We start from the raw sequence: 17715 nt of genomic DNA, 5'->3' as shown, positions 1-17715 counted from the left end.
TATTGCTTTAAACTCAAGGACACTTTGCTTAAATATGAAGAAAATATCTCTTCTCTAACGCCTCAGCCAAAAGAAAAAAGTTATTAACAGTTTATAAAGAAAGACATACAAATAATAATAACAACGATAAGGAACCGAATAAAAACGAAAATAAAAATTGGAGCAAAAATAGTTTAAAAAGGACTCTTTTATACACATCTTTTTTATTTCGTGTAAAATATAAAAATATATAAAAAAAATATTTATATAAAAAAATAAATCGCAAAGAAAACATAAAACTGCTTTATTTTTCTTTTTTTTTTTTTACTCTTCACTTTTTTATTTTCCATATAACGTTGCAAGCAAACCAGCCAGCCAGCCAGCCAACACAGCCATGTTAAGGATACAAATTTAAAGGGGGAATATGCTGCTGCAACATTTACCGCGAATCCTGATTTATGAGTCGCTGAGTGCAGTGTAGTTAGTAGGGATTTTCTTACTGATTAATTGCATGAATTAATTTTAAATTTAAAGAATTGTTTGCTTAGCATCGTTTTAAATATATGAAAAACAGCCGCAATCACTAACCGCACAAACCGCAACAGAATATCAGCAAAAACAAGTCATGCACACATACTATACAAAAGGAAGGCTCTAAATGAACCTCTCTGTCTCTGTACTATACATACGGGCACAAAGGACTATTCGCATTCAAACATGCTACATACTTATAAACGCCACAAAAAAGTGTCAATACGATTAAAAGACATCGAAAGATTTAAATGTATTTCTTTAATGGAATATGCAAATTGGAAAAATAGCTGTTCTACTTGTCGTAAGTTGTAAGTATAAAAACAAAAGGTCTAGACTATAAATTGGAAATCAGTGTATCAGTATTGTTATTTACCCCTTTCTTTTTGGTGTGACACTCCACTTTTAAGAACGCTTGCAATTTGTTTATAAAGGGTAAAAATAAGGCCAATAATATTTTGAGATCAATTAAATGCATTTGTGTGTATGGATTTGTAAATAGTAAATAAAGAGTATTTGTGAAATTTAAGAATTGGACCAGTTGTTACTTTGGGAACATTACATTAATTATACCGGAAAAGTCAAAGAAATTAAGTTTTTGCGAAATATTTAGGTATGATGTAAAACAAATTAAAATATAATAAAAAAATACACTGTGGGACAAAAATGTAAATTTGGCGGAAGTAAATTAAATCTTAAAAAAGTCATTAGTAAGTTAGTTAGTTAGTTAGTTAGTTAGTTAGTTAGTTAGTTAGTTAGTTAGTTAGTTAGTTAGTTAGTTAGTTAGTTAGTTAGTTAGTTAGTTAGTTAGTTAGTAGTTAGTTAGTAGTTAGTTAGTTAGTTAGTTAGTTAGTTAGTTAGTTAGTTAGTTAGTTAGTTAGTTAGTTAGTTAGTTAGTTAGTAGTTAGTTAGTTAGTAGTTAGTTAGTAGTTAGTTAGTTAGTTAGTTAGTTAGTTAGTTAGTTAGTTAGTTAGTTAGTTAGTTAGTTAGTTAGTTAGTTAGTTAGTTAGTTAGTTAGTTAGTTAGTTAGTTAGTTAGTTAGTTAGTTAGTTAGTTAGTAGTTAGTTAGTTAGTTAGTTAGTTAGTTAGTTAGTTAGTTAGTTAGTTAGTTAGTTAGTTAGTTAGTTAGTTAGTTAGTTAGTTAGTTAGTTAGTTAGTTAGTTAGTTAGTTAGTTAGTTAGTTAGTTAGTTAGTTAGTTAGTTAGTTAGTTAGTTAGTTAGTTAGTTAGTTAGTTAGTTAGTTAGTTAGTTAGTTAGTTAGTTAGTTAGTTAGTTAGTTAGTTAGTTAGTTAGTTAGTTAGTTAGTTAGTTAGTTAGTTAGTTAGTTAGTTAGTTAGTTAGTTAGTTAGTTAGTTAGTTAGTTAGTTAGTTAGTTAGTTAGTTAGTTAGTTAGTTAGTTAGTTAGTTAGTTAGTTAGTTAGTTAGTTAGTTAGTTAGTTAGTTAGTTAGTTAGTTAGTTAGTTAGTAGTTAGTTAGTTAGTTAGTTAGTTAGTTAGTAGTTAGTTAGTTAGTTAGTTAGTTAGTTAGTTAGTAGTTAGTTAGTTAGTTAGTTAGTTAGTTAGTTAGTTAGTTAGTTAGTTAGTTAGTTAGTTAGTTAGTTAGTTAGTTAGTTAGTTAGTTAGTTAGTTAGTTAGTTAGTTAGTTAGTTAGTTAGTTAGTTAGTTAGTTAGTAGTTAGTTAGTTAGTAGTTAGTTAGTTAGTTAGTTAGTTAGTTAGTTAGTTAGTTAGTTAGTTAGTTAGTTAGTTAGTTAGTTAGTTAGTTAGTTAGTTAGTTAGTTAGTTAGTTAGTTAGTTAGTTAGTTAGTTAGTTAGTTAGTAGTTAGTTAGTTAGTTAGTTAGTTAGTTAGTAGTTAGTTAGTTAGTTAGTTAGTTAGTTAGTAGTTAGTTAGTTAGTAGTTAGTTAGTTAGTTAGTTAGTTAGTTAGTTAGTTAGTTAGTTAGTTAGTTAGTAGTTAGTTAGTTAGTTAGTTAGTAGTTAGTTAGTTAGTTAGTTAGTTAGTTAGTTAGTTAGTTAGTTAGTTAGTTAGTTAGTAGTTAGTTAGTTAGTTAGTAGTTAGTTAGTTAGTAGACCTCATCTTAGTCAAAAATAACACTATATTTCCCTAATGGATCAGATCACAATAAAGACGGGGTATTATCCCATTGTGCAACGGTAAGATTTCCAAAATTTAATTTTTAACTTTGTAAAACTTCTTTTGTACCAAGATTTATTTTGATTTTGCATCTAATACATTTCACAAAATTACATACGTACGTACCAAATTAGTAGTTGTATTTTAAGTGAACACTCATCACTGGTGCACTATATTACCCAGCACACATATACTTTTTTGGCTTTTAACTTGTTGCCGCCTACTCCTGCATTTCATTGGTGTTAATTTCAGAATTTTCTTTGTGAATAATTATAACTGAAACTTTAAACATACATATATCTTTATATTTTGCACTTAATTATTGATCATTTAACACACAAATTTATTTACTTTCTCTTAATTTTACCACAAAAACAATTAATTTATCATCACAAATCATTAAAACGTGTTTAATGCACCGACGACCGACCATTAACTAAAGTGTTAAAAACTTTTTTACTAAATTAGATAAGTTGGCCAGATTATCTAAAATTTGCAAATTAACTTAAAATCAGTGTTGCCATTTTGATGCTTTTGGCTAATTTGTAATTAGAAAAAAATAGCTAAAAATGTCATCGAAAATGGTTTCAATATAATTGAAATTTCAAAATACTTTTTATTTTTATGATCAACAAAAGAAAAACATTCAGTTCTATAGAAAACATTCGATAAACATTATTTTTTTAGTATACCTTGTTAAAAGCTTTAAAAAAGTTCATTCACTTTAAAATAGATAATACACATCACATATAAAGTTGGTTTCATTTTCAATGCATTTTTAGGGCCTTTACTTAGTTTAGAGTTAGCAGAGACATAAACAATTTATTTATCTTTAATCATGGTTGTTCCTTTGAGGTTATTTTTACGGATTCGTTATTCGTTTATTATTAAAATCGGGAGTTGAACTTGGTTTTGCTAAGCTAATATAAATTGTGTGTGATTATTATTAATTGTCAGTGATTAGCGCAGAAACTCAACTAGCAATGAAAAGGTATATCTGTATTTAATATTATGATATAAGTAATTGGCAGCACTTTCTACACGGTAACATTCACAATATACTAGAGTTTATGTCTTTAGTAAATAATTTATTTTTAAAACCGTCTCTGGTGGTGCCCTCTGGTGTTGATTATTTTCACAAATTAAGTTAGATGGTTTTGAACCACACTAAATTGCCAAATTATATGTTTATACCAGTGTTGCCAGAAAAATTTTCCTAATCGACTTACGAAAAATCGAACCTTTTATAGAGAGAGTCGACTATTTCCTTTAAAATGGTCAAAGTTTAGAAGTCCTTTAGCAAAAAGTGGAATAAAAGGATAAGTAGGAAAAATATAAAGATCGGATTGTTTTACCATGTAAAATTAAAAAAGTCGAAATTTACACTAAATTAAAAGGTGAGAAGTCGACTTTTTAATTATAGAACCCTTCTTAGAATAGGGCTCTATAAGTCGACTTTAAAATTATCGAAGAATCTACAAAAGCTCGAAAAGTCGACTTTTTGTTTCAGCTATAACACCCTACTATAGAATAAAGTTCTATACATCGATTTTAAAATAATAGATTTTTTGTCGGAGAAACTCGAAGAGTTGAAGTCGACATTTATGTCCTAATAAAGTCTACCTTGTATGAAAAGATTCAAAGAATCGATTTTGTAAGAAAAAGTCGACGATATCGGCAAAAATCGAAAATCGTCTTTTCAAAAATGCAAAAAGTCGACGTTTTGTGTCAACTATAGAACCCTACTATAGAATAGGGTTTATAAGAAGAATAGACTTTTTTCAGAAAAAGTCGAAGTCGACATTTTGACCAAAAAATGTATATAAATTGAATATCTTTCATGAAATGGGTCAAAGATAAAAGTCGAAAATATCGGCAAAGTTGAGAAATAAACTTTTAAAAAATACAACAAGTCTACTTCTTATATCAACCATAGAACCCTACTATAAAATAATTAATAATTTGTAAATATAGTCGTAAAAAGTTGTGGCTATGGCAACACTGATGTCTTTTTTCCAAACAAAACAAAAAATTATATTTTTGACATTTGCTTTTGCTTTCTATTTTCTTGTCTGTGAAAATAAAAACAAAACAAATAAAAAAGCAGCAGTCTTTTTCTAAACTCCGGCTGCGTAAGTTGTTGTTGGTGGTGTACGCGGTCTTTTTTGTATTTTAAATTTGTAAAAAGATTTTTTTAATAAAGAAATTGTTTAACAATTAAAAAACAACATAGGTACAAACATTAAGTAATTGCAATATAATAATAATCGCAAGATAAATAAAGAAATATTTGTTGCAAAATTAACACAAAAGCAAATTTATAAGGCAAAGTGAATAATTGTGTAAAATTGCCCAAATACAAAAAAATGTGTATTATTTAAAAGAAGATTGACGATGATGATGATGATGTGATTGCATCTTTGCAAGAAACAGAAAAAAGTAAAGTAAATAAAAACAAAAACAAGTTTTAATTCAATATTCGTTGAACGGATCAAGTTTTAAGGAAAGTTTTGTTTACATTTTTTTTGTCGTCTTCTCGATCTTTTGTGTGTCTTCTAAAGTTGTTTAAAAGAATGTGGATTGACTATAAAGTGTAGAAATTGTTAAAGAAAACAAAACTTTAAATTCCAAACACTCTTTAGGCTTTTCAGCCTTGACATGATTTATTTCTAACAATTCTAATAAAACTGAAAAGAAAACAATGATTTATTAGTTCCACCTTCTTAATGTTTTTACCCTGAATACGAGATAAAAAGGGGCTTTTTACAAATTTCCAGTTAAACGTGCAGCGGCTAATTTATTAAAGGTAAGAAAGATTTATTATTCAAATTTAATATTATTTGTTGTTGTAGTTATCTTTTCAAAATTGTTATAGGTACCCTTTTGTAAATTGTTTTCAAAGTATTTTAAAATAGATCATCATCAAACAGATGATGTCTGCTGAGTGTGCATATTTATGTTTTGTTGTTGTTGTTAAACATTCGATATCATTATTACTTTCGATTTACAGACAAATCAGTCAGTCAGCCGGTCGTTCGGTTGTAGAGTCCATTTCATACATTGATTTGCCTCCTACAGATTTCTGTGTTAGAAATAACTATATTTATCATAACAAAATAATATTTTCTTAACACAGTTCAATTATATTGATGTTGCCAGATGAAATGTTTTTGAAATAAGCCAATAAGGTGTGTTAAAATTTCCAATTAGATTTTGAAAACTATTTGAAAACAAATATGTAGTATAAAATAAAGTAGTGTAATTGCGTTATTTTTAAAACAGTAACCACAGCTCGGTATCTGAGATAGGGTTTTACCTATAATAGAGACAATAAGTCGACTTCTCGTTTTTTTATGAAAATTATACTTATTGTATGTAATATGCATATAAAGAATATTTTTATTTATTGGTATTTTAGTGGTAACGGTGGTGTGCTAAAAAGATATTTTAGTGGTAATTTCGGTATGACTAAAAAATTTAAGGCCCAAATAAACTATACAAGCGGCTTATCAAACATATTTTGTTCACTCGCACATACACTACACAAACATTGCTCGTACAAACACCGATTTTTTCACGTTTTTGTGGACTTGCAAAAATACAGATGACAATTTTTCTTAGAAATGTAAATTTTGTGAAAAATTTGTTATTAATAAATATAAAATATACAAACGGTTTGAAAAAAATTCAATATGTTTGTGTAAAAATCAAATTTTTTAAATTTTTATACAAACAAACAGCAAGCATTTGTACAAACACGAAACACTCTCATACACTACACAACAGGCTTGCACAAACGTAAAATATTGGTATGTTTGTCAAGCCGCTTGTGTAGTCTATTTGGGCCTTTAGCAAGAGTGTTGTATTCGGCCGTATCCTATATACATATGTACATATCCACAATCAAATCGTATGTCATAAACAAATAAATTTCAGAAGGTTGGATATATATGTACATATATAGAAATATATGGAATATATGGACTTTGTACAATAGATTAATATGAACATCAGGGTAGTTTTGGAATGTGGGATTGTATCTATTATGGACTAAGATCTCCATATTTTCAATAATTCAATTAATATTTTAAAGCTATATTGGCTTTTTTAAGTAATTTTCGGGAGGGACCTTGTATGAAGGGTAGGGTCAATTTTGGAGATTTCCGTTAATATGAAACTTATTTGTGCCGAATTTCGTCGCTGCACTTTTATTTTCAAATCAGTGAAGAACGTTAAAGTATTTTCTTATGAGAGGTAGGGTCAATTATGAACCGACCCTCATATAATTTAGTACAACAATTGTATGTTCTGAAGGGTACATTCAGAGCCATTCTTTGGCTCTGACTCTGTTGCAGAATCTTTCCCTATACGTGGTCACTCTATAAAAAATGTAATACACACATTAATAATTAAAATTTAGTACAAATATTAATAATTCATCATTAAAAATTTATTTGTCAACATTCGTAATAGATAGATATAGATTAACGAGATATAGACAATACTATAAACTAGTCCAGACTATAAATTCGACTATAGACTGAAATATAGGCAGACTATACTCTATCCATAGCCTATACTATAGACTAGTCTAATCTATAGTCTTTCATAAATTCAAGTATGTATATAGTTTATTCCATATAGTATATATCTTAGTTTAGCCTATAGTCTATATTTCGGTATTTTTGAAATATTTTTTGAGTTTGGAAGACTTTTTACGTATAATCGAGAACCCTTTGTAAAATGTATAATAATTTTGGACCTCTCTGCTGAAACAGCATGGTCCCATCTTTCCGTAATATTTAGCAGAAAATCTTTAAATATTTCTTTCAGTTCCAACAAAATTGGAGTTATTATTATTTATCGCACTATGCCTCTAATCATTTAAAGAATATTAGCGGGTTTAAATCCAGCAATTACGGCTTAAATTTGTTAGATAATTTTATTTGAACATCCCACAGTATTTCTTATCGGGATTATATTTTCCAACAGGAAATCAGTTCTTTTTTAATTATTTCACGGGTTTCTTCTTTGCAGTGCGTGAAATAGCCTATTATTTGAACTCTAAAGCTATAATTCTTAAAAGCCGAATTTAATAATTAATAATATAAATAGCAGCTTACCTATTTTAATCGGCTTTAATAAAATAATATGATCTACTTAGCCTTTTTGTCAAAAATAAATTTAATGATACTATTATTTTGACAGGTGCAAATTGGACAACTTACGCATTTGGACGTAATTCAATTATTAATTTTGCAAAAATAGTTTACTTTATAAGAGTAAAGACTTCTAGTAAGAAAATAGTTTACTTTATAAGAGTAAGACTTCTAGTAATAATCCTACAAAATTATGGAGAAAAAATATTGACGGAAAATAACGTAATCCAGAAATGAATGCTATTATTTTGATGGTATCTGTATAATCTAGTCTAATCTAAATATATTATAGTCTATAGTAGATTTTCCTTTTAGAATTTTTTTCAGATTGAAAAGACGAAATACTTTTTATTTCACAGTCCTTTTTATATTGCAAAATATGGCAACGCTAGTCTATACAGTAAATAAAAAACAAAACAATACAATTTTATAAATTAAAACAACAACTCGAGCACAGTTTACACTTCATTATCATTCACTCACTCCCCATTCAGTTTCCTTCAATAATTTCTCTAGCTCTTCTTGCATTAAAACATAAAAAATGTGTAAAAAAATAAATTTTATTTTTTTTGTAAAACATTTCATCATAATTTTATATGAACAAGAGTATTTATTTATTGTTGTTTTTTATGCTGCCGTTGTTGTTGTTAAATTTCCCTATTTACGAAACGTAATAATAAAGTTCTTTTTGTTTTTCACACTTTCAACAATATTTACTCAAACACACTAACGCATGTTGTTGTTGTTTTCGTTTTTTTTTCGCCCTTCTTATTGCAAGAGTCTAGTTGTTTTTGTTTTTTGTGACGCATTCAACAGGCAACAATGATTTGTATGAAATTTTAATTACAGTGAAAGCTTTTGTAAGTGGACTGGAAAATGAGAATGTTAAATTTACGTTTGTGTGGTTTGTGTATATAATTAATATTAAAATGATGCAAATTAAAGAAATTTATTTAAATTAAAAATAAATTTATGTTAATTAAAGACTCATTTTGTGGAAAAACATAAATTTTCGTTGGTTCATTTTATGGTTTATGATTTTTGGGAGGTTGTTTTGCGGGGGCAACATTATTTATTAAAATTAATTTTTGGTTTTAACAATTTTAAGTTTTTTACAATATTGTAACCTAATAGATTAGCCCGTTTTTGCCAATAAATCCAAAGTTTGGACCACACATCATAGCAAAATATATTCTTTTATCGATCCTTAAGGTCGTTTAAAATTTTCAATTCAAACACACACACAGCAATGCATTTGAAAACAATTTATAAAAACTGCAATTTGCTTTCTTTCATCTGACATTTATTTGTTTTACTCTATAAATCAACATTTCTGCTTCAAATTACCACCCACTCTGTTTATTCAGCCATATTTAAATTTCATCCGGTTTTTACAGTTGTGACGTTTTAAAAACTTGTCACAACTTTTGTTTGCAGACAATTTTTTTCAGAATTTAAAATTAAAATAACAAGTTTTTGTTTTTATTTTTTTAATTTATTAATGATACAAGTCTTCAGAACATTTTGTCATTCGGGTGTTAATTGTGTTTTGAAAAATTGATCTTATGCAATAAGAATTTTAATTTTGAAACATCTTGATGTGATTTGATTCCTCATTTCATGTAAAGTGACAAAAAAATACTTCGTTAGGTCTATCTAAAATATCACATTTCGAAAGTTTTTTCCAGTTCAGTTCTAGTTCAGTTCTAGTTCAGTTCTAGTTCAGTTCTAGTTCAGTTCTAGTTCAGTTCTAGTTCAGTTCTAGTTCAGTTCTAGTTCAGTTCTAGTTCAGTTCTAGTTCAGTTCTAGTTCAGTTCTAGTTCAGTTCTAGTTCAGTTCTAGTTCAGTTCTAGTTCAGTTCTAGTTCTAGTTCAGTTCTAGTTCTAGTTCTAGTTCAGTTCTAGTTCAGTTCTAGTTCAGTTCTAGTTCTAGTTCAGTTCTAGTTCAGTTCTAGTTCTAGTTCTAGTTCAGTTCTAGTTCTAGTTCTAGTTCAGTTCTAGTTCAGTTCTAGTTCAGTTCTAGTTCAGTTCTAGTTCAGTTCTAGTTCAGTTCTAGTTCAGTTCTAGTTCAGTTCTAGTTCAGTTCTAGTTCAGTTCTAGTTCAGTTCTAGTTCAGTTCTAGTTCAGTTTAGTTAGTTCAGTTCTAGTTCAGTTCTAGTTCAGTTCTAGTTCAGTTCTAGTTCAGTTCTAGTTCAGTTCTAGTTCAGTTCTAGTTCAGTTCTAGGTTTAGTTCTAGTTAGTTCAGTTCTAGTTCAGTTCTAGTTCAGTTCTAGTTCAGTTCTAGTTCAGTTCTAGTTCAGTTTCTAGTTCAGTTCTAGTTCAGTTCTAGTTCAGTTCTAGTTCAGTTCTAGTTCAGTTCTAGTTCAGTTCTAGTTCAGTTCTAGTTCAGTTCTAGTTCAGTTCTAGTTCTAGTTCAGTTCTAGTTCTAGTTCTAGTTCTAGTTCAGTTTAGTTCTAGTTCTAGTTCAGTTAGTTCAGTCTAGTTCAGTTCACTAGTTCTAGTTCTAGTTCAGTTCTAGTTCTAGTTCTAGTTCAGTTCTAGTTCAGTTCTAGTTCAGTTCTAGTTCAGTTCTAGTTCAGTTCTAGTTCAGTTCTAGTTCAGTTCTAGTTCAGTTCTAGTTCAGTTCTAGTTCAGTCTAGTTCAGTCTAGTTCAGTTCTAGTTCAGTTCTAGTTCAGTTCTAGTTCAGCTAGTTCTAGTTCAGTTCTAGTTCGTCTAGTTCAGTTCTAGTTCAGTTCTAGTCAGTTCTAGTCAGTTCTAGTTCAGTTCTAGTTCAGTTCTAGTTTCAGTTCTAGTTCAGTTTCTAGTTCAGTTCTAGTTCAGTTCTAGTTCAGTTCTAGTTCAGTTTCTAGTTCAGTTATAGTTCAGTTCTAGTTCAGTTCTAGTTCAGTTCTAGTTCAGTCTCTAGTTCAGTTTAGTTTCAGTTCTAGTTCAGTTCTAGTTCCAGTTCTAGTTCTAGTTCTAGTTCAGTTCTAGTTCTAGTTCTAGTTCATTCTCGTTCAGTTCTAGTTCAGTTCTAAGTTCTAGTTAGTTCAGTTTCTAGTTCTAGTTCAGTTCTAGTTCAGTTCTAGTTCAGTTCTAGTTCAGTTCTAGTTCAGTTCTAGTTCAGTTCTAGTTCAGTTCTAGTTCAGTTCTAGTTCAGTTCTAGTTCAGTTCTAGTTGCAGTTCTAGTTAGTTCTAGTTCAGTTCTAGTTCAGTTCTAGTTCAGTTCTAGTTAAGTTCTAGTTCAGTTCTAGTTCAGTTCTAGTTCAGTTCTAGTTCAGTTCTAGTTCAGTCTAGTTCAGTTCTAGTTCAGTCTAGTTCAGTTCTAGTTCAGTTCTAGTTCAGTTCTAGTCAGTTCTAGTTAGTTCTAGTTCAGTTCTAGTTCAGTTCTAGTTCAGTTCTAGTTCAGTTTCTAGTTCGGTTCTAGTTCAGTTCTAGTTCAGTTCTAGTTCAGTTCTAGTTCAGTTCTAGTTCAGTTCTAGTTCAGTTCTAGTTCAGTTCTAGTTCAGTTCTAGTTCAGTTCTAGTTCAGTTCTATTTCAGTTCTAGTTCAGTTCTAGTTCAGTTTCTAGTTCAGTTCTAGTTCAGTTCTAGTTCAGTTCTAGTTCAGTTCTAGTTCAGTTCTAGTTCAGTTCTAGTTCAGTTCTAGTTCAGTTCTAGTTCAGTTCTAGTTCGGTTGTAGTTCAGTTCTAGTTCTAGTTCAGTTTAATTCTAGTTCAGTTCAAGTTTATCCCTACCTTTAATCTTTATTACAAGCTAAAAATTAATTGAATCAAAATTTTAAATTTCTTCTGAATTAAAAGAAACCACCATACTTAAATTATTATATTCAAAATGTTCAAAAGTTAATTATGTATATTGAAACAATTAACATTCAAATAAATTATCTTCATTATACGAATTAAAGGTTGCCTCAAAATTAAGTTTATTAATTAATATCACCCAACTCGTTTCCATGTAGGAAGAAAGATTTCATGGAATTACCAAAAAAAGGAGGACACAATCACAAATGTTCCGCCACGAAGCCAACTATAGACAATGCGTAAGGTCGTTTGTTCGTTGGTTCAGACAGACGTCGTGAACTTTTAATTCTTTTGTAACAAATTCTATTCTAAAGTTAAAGTGAATGACTGAATGAGTGAATAAATAAATTAAATGGGTTGCCATAAATAGTTTCCCTATTTTGTTATTTACATCCGTTGCCAATATACACAACTTACACGACTTTTTATATTGTGTTCGAGTGCGCGACGTTGATGACAAGAATGTCTCCATTTTGGTTTTTTCGATGTTGTTGTTCAGTTCAGTTGAGTTCTCTTAATAAATGACACAAACAGTCAGACTTTCTATAAATTTTCGCTGTTTTTCAATTCTCCACCATAATTAATATGGACATTAACTGTTTTTTATTTATTTTTATTATTCTTTATTTTCATAAGTTTATGTGTCTGATTCAGTTCCATTTTTTAACAACGACAAAAAACATTTACATGCACGCAATCAAATATTTTGATTCTAGCTGTCATATTGTGGTGCCGATACACGTTGAATAAAACAAAATTTACTATGAAATTAAATTTTATTGACTTCGGAAAAATTAGCTATATAAAAACTTGATCAGTTATAGAGGTTAAATTCTCTAAAGATTGGAAGTCCCTAATGACTTAAAGATTTATGTATCATGATCACTATGCGAAACATAAATTTCAAATTTCTTTTTTTTTAATGTCCACAAAAATCTGCGATCTTCATAATATCAGTATTTATTAGAATTAACCAATTAAACTATAAATTTCTCTCAGTGTTTTCATGCGTTTTATATATTTTGAAGTCTTTCGTGCATGTGTGGTGTTGTTGTTTTAATTCATTCATTTAATTCATACATAATCAAAGTAGTGTTTCCGGTTATGAATATGAATGTAAATACATATAAGAGTTTATCTATGTATGTATATGTAGTTAGAATTTAAAGTAAATATATAAGTGTGAGTGCAAAAGAAATATTTCGTTAATTACACAGTTTTTGCAAAGAAAAAAATCAAGCATTCAGTCTGCTGTCAGAATTCAAAACATCTTTAAAACACGTAAAATTGCGTTAAGTTTTTTTATTAAATTTTTAACTACACCTCGTAATTACTTTGCATGTTCTCATTTGATTCTTTTGCTTATTGTATTGGTTGGTTGACAAATTTGTATTTACTAGATATACGCTTGAAGTTACATAATTATTCGAGTTAATTGTTTAGAATCTAGGTTCTTTTTTGTTTTGGAGAATTACACCTTGTAAGTGTTTGTTTCTTTGACTTCGACAATATAAAATATCATGAAGATATAAATAGAAATGAGCTTGATTGTTTTTTAATAACTTTAGGTCATTAGCATTATAGCAACGTTAGGTTTACGCACTGCGATCAAGCTTTTCCGAATTCAATGATGATGCCTACTAAATTTCATCAACAAAAATATTTCATATAACAAATCGAAGATTTGTGTAGTCAATTTCAGTTCAGTTCTAGTTCAGTTTTAGTTCAGTTTTAGTTCAGTTTTAGTTCAGTTCTAGTTCAGTTTTAGTTCAGTTCAGTTCTAGTTCAGTTTTAGTTCAGTTCTAGTTCAGTTCTAGTTCAGTTCTAGTTCAGTTCTAGTTCAGTTCTAGTTCAGTTCTAGTTCAGTTCTAGTTCAGTTCTAGTTCAGTTCTAGTTCAGTTCTAGTTCAGTTCTAGTTCAGTTCTAGTTCAGTTCTAGTTCAGTTCTAGTTCAGTTCTAGTTCAGTTCTAGTTCAGTTCTAGTTCAGTTCTAGTTCAGTTCTAGTTCAGTTCTAGTTCAGTTCTAGTTCAGTTCTAGTTCAGTTCTAGTTCAGTTCTAGTTCAGTTCTAGTTCAGTTCTAGTTCAGTTCTAGTTCAGTTCTAGTTCAGTTCTAGTTCAGTTCTAGTTCAGTTCTAGTTCAGTTCTAGTTCAGTTCTAGTTCAGTTCTAGTTCAGTTCTAGTTCAGTTCTAGTTCAGTTCTAGTTCAGTTCTAGTTCAGTTCTAGTTCAGTTCTAGTTCAGTTCTAGTTCAGTTCTAGTTCAGTTCTAGTTCAGTTCTAGTTCAGTTCTAGTTCAGTTCTAGTTCAGTTCTAGTTCAGTTCTAGTTCAGTTCTAGTTCAGTTCTAGTTCAGTTCTAGTTCAGTTCTAGTTCAGTTCTAGTTCAGTTCTAGTTCAGTTCTAGTTCAGTTCTAGTTCAGTTCTAGTTCAGTTCTAGTTCAGTTCTAGTTCAGTTCTAGTTCAGTTCTAGTTCAGTTCTAGTTCAGTTCTAGTTCAGTTCTAGTTCAGTTCTAGTTCAGTTCTAGTTCAGTTCTAGTTCAGTTCTAGTTCAGTTCTAGTTCAGTTCTAGTTCAGTTCTAGTTCAGTTCTAGTTCAGTTCTAGTTCAGTTCTAGTTCAGTTCTAGTTCAGTTCTAGTTCAGTTCTAGTTCAGTTCTAGTTCAGTTCTAGTTCAGTTCTAGTTCAGTTCTAGTTCAGTTCTAGTTCAGTTCTAGTTCAGTTCTAGTTCAGTTCTAGTTCAGTTCTAGTTCAGTTCTAGTTCAGTTCTAGTTCAGTTCTAGTTCAGTTCTAGTTCAGTTCTAGTTCAGTTCTAGTTCAGTTCTAGTTCAGTTCTAGTTCAGTTCTAGTTCAGTTCTAGTTCAGTTCTAGTTCAGTTCTAGTTCAGTTCTAGTTCAGTTCTAGTTCAGTTCTAGTTCAGTTCTAGTTCAGTTCTAGTTCAGTTCTAGTTCAGTTCTAGTTCAGTTCTAGTTCAGTTCTAGTTCAGTTCTAGTTCAGTTCTAGTTCAGTTCTAGTTCAGTTCTAGTTCAGTTCTAGTTCAGTTCTAGTTCAGTTCTAGTTCTAGTTCTAGTTTAGTTCTATTTCAGTTGTAATTCAGTTTTAATCTTGTTTTCTCTTTGAATATAAACCTAAAAAATACGTATATCATATTATATTTCATAATCACTGAAAACCAATGTTTTTAATAAACAAGTAAGAAATTATAGTCGGGCAAGGCCGACCATATAATACCCTACACCTGTTACAAAATTAAAATGTGACTTAGTTATCATAATAAAGCATTTAAATTGAATTGTACCTTGTCTCAGATGTACTTAAGCCATTTATTGTTGAATAAAATCGTGGATATTTAAGTCAAATTTTGAAGGGGGCTTTGTATAGGGGCTATGGTCAAATGAGACCCTATAATTATAAAATTCATGAGGATCATTAAGGCTAGTATAGAACTTTGTTTTGCAGCTTTTTGTCGAAATACCAGTATATTAAACATAATTATGAACTTAAGAGTCCTATTCGGGGGTTCAGTTGTATGGGGGCTAGGTGAAATAATGGACCGATGTAAACCATTTTCAATAGGCTTCGTCTCCGATACTATAGAAGATCGTGTGCCAAATTTCATTGAATTATATTAAAAATTGCGACCTGTAGTTTGATTAAAATGTTTACAAGCCCTACTCGGTGGTTCAGTTGTATGGGGGCTAAAGTGGTGTAGGGTATAAAAATTATAAATAAAATTAATAAAAGCGTAGTCCAAAAAATATGCTCCTTTACCCATATTTCGATTAATAATCAATCTTAATAAAAATAATCGTTTATTAAATAAAACATTAAATTCTTCAATACATGGAATTTATTGAGTGTATATTATATGATATTTATTTTTTTTACTTTTTTCATAAATTGCCAATTTCTGATACATTTGTTTTAGTTAAGCTGATGACACAAATACACTAAACTGTCAGTCAATTTATTTAAATGATGAGCCCGATTCTCTTTCTGTTCCCCCATCTCATATAAATTTATATAGAAATTCGCATATATTTTTGTTGTGTTTTTGCAACTTTAATTAAGGTCTTTTAAGAAATAAAAAAAAAAACTTTAAAACAGAAACAACACAAATAAATAAATTAATAATAATACTATACATTTGTGGTTGCATTCATGTCTGTACAATGTACAAATAAATATGTAGAAACTAGTAAAAATGTAAAGTCAGACAAGATCGACCAAGTAACACCTTGCCTGCGGGTTTAGAGTTGTGGTTTTTAAAGTGATTTTTGGATTGAAGTGAAGCAATACATGACCAAAAATATATTTCTACGCTTCCATATTGTGAGATTATTGATGACCTTATACCAAAATTTGTAGAAGTCATAAATACGGATTGTTAAATTAGATAGAAACTATAGCTACTTATATTAAACATTTTGAGGTTCAATCTCAGAAGTATGAGTGGAGAGATCAGTGATCGTTGATTACATAATACAGACATTATTCAGATCAAGTTAATAAGTAATTGTCGGAATGGTTTTATTTTTATATATTAGTGTCGAAGATCAATACACACTCCTGATGCCCACTCCTTTGACATGATGGTGTAGGGTATACAAAGTGATCATTTATATTGTTTATTCATATGACTACAATTTAAATGAATGTGTTGTACGTGCGTATGTATGGGTGTGTGTGGTGGCATATTAAGAAGAATGACATCATTTAACCCTAAACACTCAAGTGCATAATTTATTCCATTCAATTCCATTCTATCACATATTTTTTTACACATACTTACTTGCCAAAGTACGTACGATTACAATGCTAGTATGTACTTAGTTCAATTAAATATTTTAAAGTTTCCCCCTCATAGTCAAATGATGACAATGGACGCATACTTGGCGGAACAATGGAAATAATGCGTGCGTAATATATTTTTTTATAAAAAAAAGAAGACAGAAAAACTTCAAAAGTTTATGGAGTTGGTTGAAATGATGACTTATGCGTTTTTTCATAAATTACGGATTATAAATTTAATTAAATTCAATTGAATTTATTTTTTTAACAATACATTTCAATTTATCATCATCATGGTTTCAGACGCATTGACTTGTTTTATATTTCACAAAAATACATAAATATGGTAGACGTGATTAAAATTCATAATTATAAATAATTTTTTTATATATGTATTTTTAAATATTTTTTTTTCTCATAGTGAAATTTTGGCTTCATCCACCAAAAACGTCTGCCAATAAATATTTTAGGTTTTCAAGGTTTATTTTGCACTTCTTTTGATAGATGTGTTTAGGCTGCAGTGCTGGCCAATGTACATACACACACACGCACTTACCTAAATAGTTATATTGTGTATTTTTTATGTTGTAATAAATAAATAATTAAAACAAAATTATGTAAAACAAATTTGTTTGCTGGTTGATGAAAAACAATTTTACTATCACCCTAATGCAATTACAGGTTTTCTTTGTTTTGTATTTTTATAACATATATGTAATTGAAAAATAAAACCTGAAAGAAATTAATTGTTTTATTTATTTAAATGTCACTATGTATCCGGTACAATTTTGAAAAACTGATAGAAAGTGTTTTCAAAATCATAGAAAGTTTACATGTTTTTTTTTTTTTAATTATATCTATATATGCAAAAAAGTAACGTTATTAAGTGATATGACTCATCAAATGATTTTCTCAATAGGGGATTTGAAATTATAAAAATAACATTTTAATCAAAGGTTGATATGCTTATGTTCCTAAATTCCTCTAAAATATATCACATATTTTTGCATTTCCAATTTTAATTGTGGAAACTTGTTAGCTGTTATCAAATCCCAATTGAGTCCAGAAAATACCCTTTATATTTAGCAATAAAATAAGAGATTTGTTTGATTTCAGTTCAATTTTCAATGTGGATATTATTTTATAATTTTTATATTTTTCAAGATTTTTCAAATTATGTATTTTTCACACTCTGACCGACCCACAAAAGTATATACATGGGTCCTAATTAGATTCTAAAACGATCAAGACATATCTGTCCTTCTGTTGATAACTCTATAGGAAGAAAAGGAGGAGCTAGAGGGCTGAAATTTTCCTCAAATAGTTTTCTCAAAGATTTCACATAGTCCCAT

The 17715-nt window shown here is 29.2% G+C and overlaps 1 protein-coding gene across 1 annotated transcript in view; it reads left to right on the top strand.

Moving 5' to 3' along the window:
* Positions 1-4749: 4749 nt before the first annotated feature.
* The window catches only part of LOC119604450 (pleckstrin homology-like domain family B member 1), a 53041-nt gene continuing 40075 nt past the window's right edge, over positions 4750-17715 (top strand). Inside the window, exon 1 of the mRNA XM_037957067.1 lies at positions 4750-5447. The gene's annotated coding sequence lies outside the window, so the exon portion shown is untranslated. The remainder of the gene's footprint in view (positions 5448-17715) is intronic.

This window comes from Lucilia sericata, unplaced genomic scaffold, assembly GCF_015586225.1.
Source record: "Lucilia sericata isolate MDLA Ls3-8-SP2 unplaced genomic scaffold, ASM1558622v1 Contig000394F_arrow, whole genome shotgun sequence".
NCBI lineage: Eukaryota > Metazoa > Arthropoda > Insecta > Diptera > Calliphoridae > Lucilia > Lucilia sericata.
Note: the sequence above shows the minus strand (reverse complement) of the source record. Positions and strands in the feature narration are given on the sequence as shown.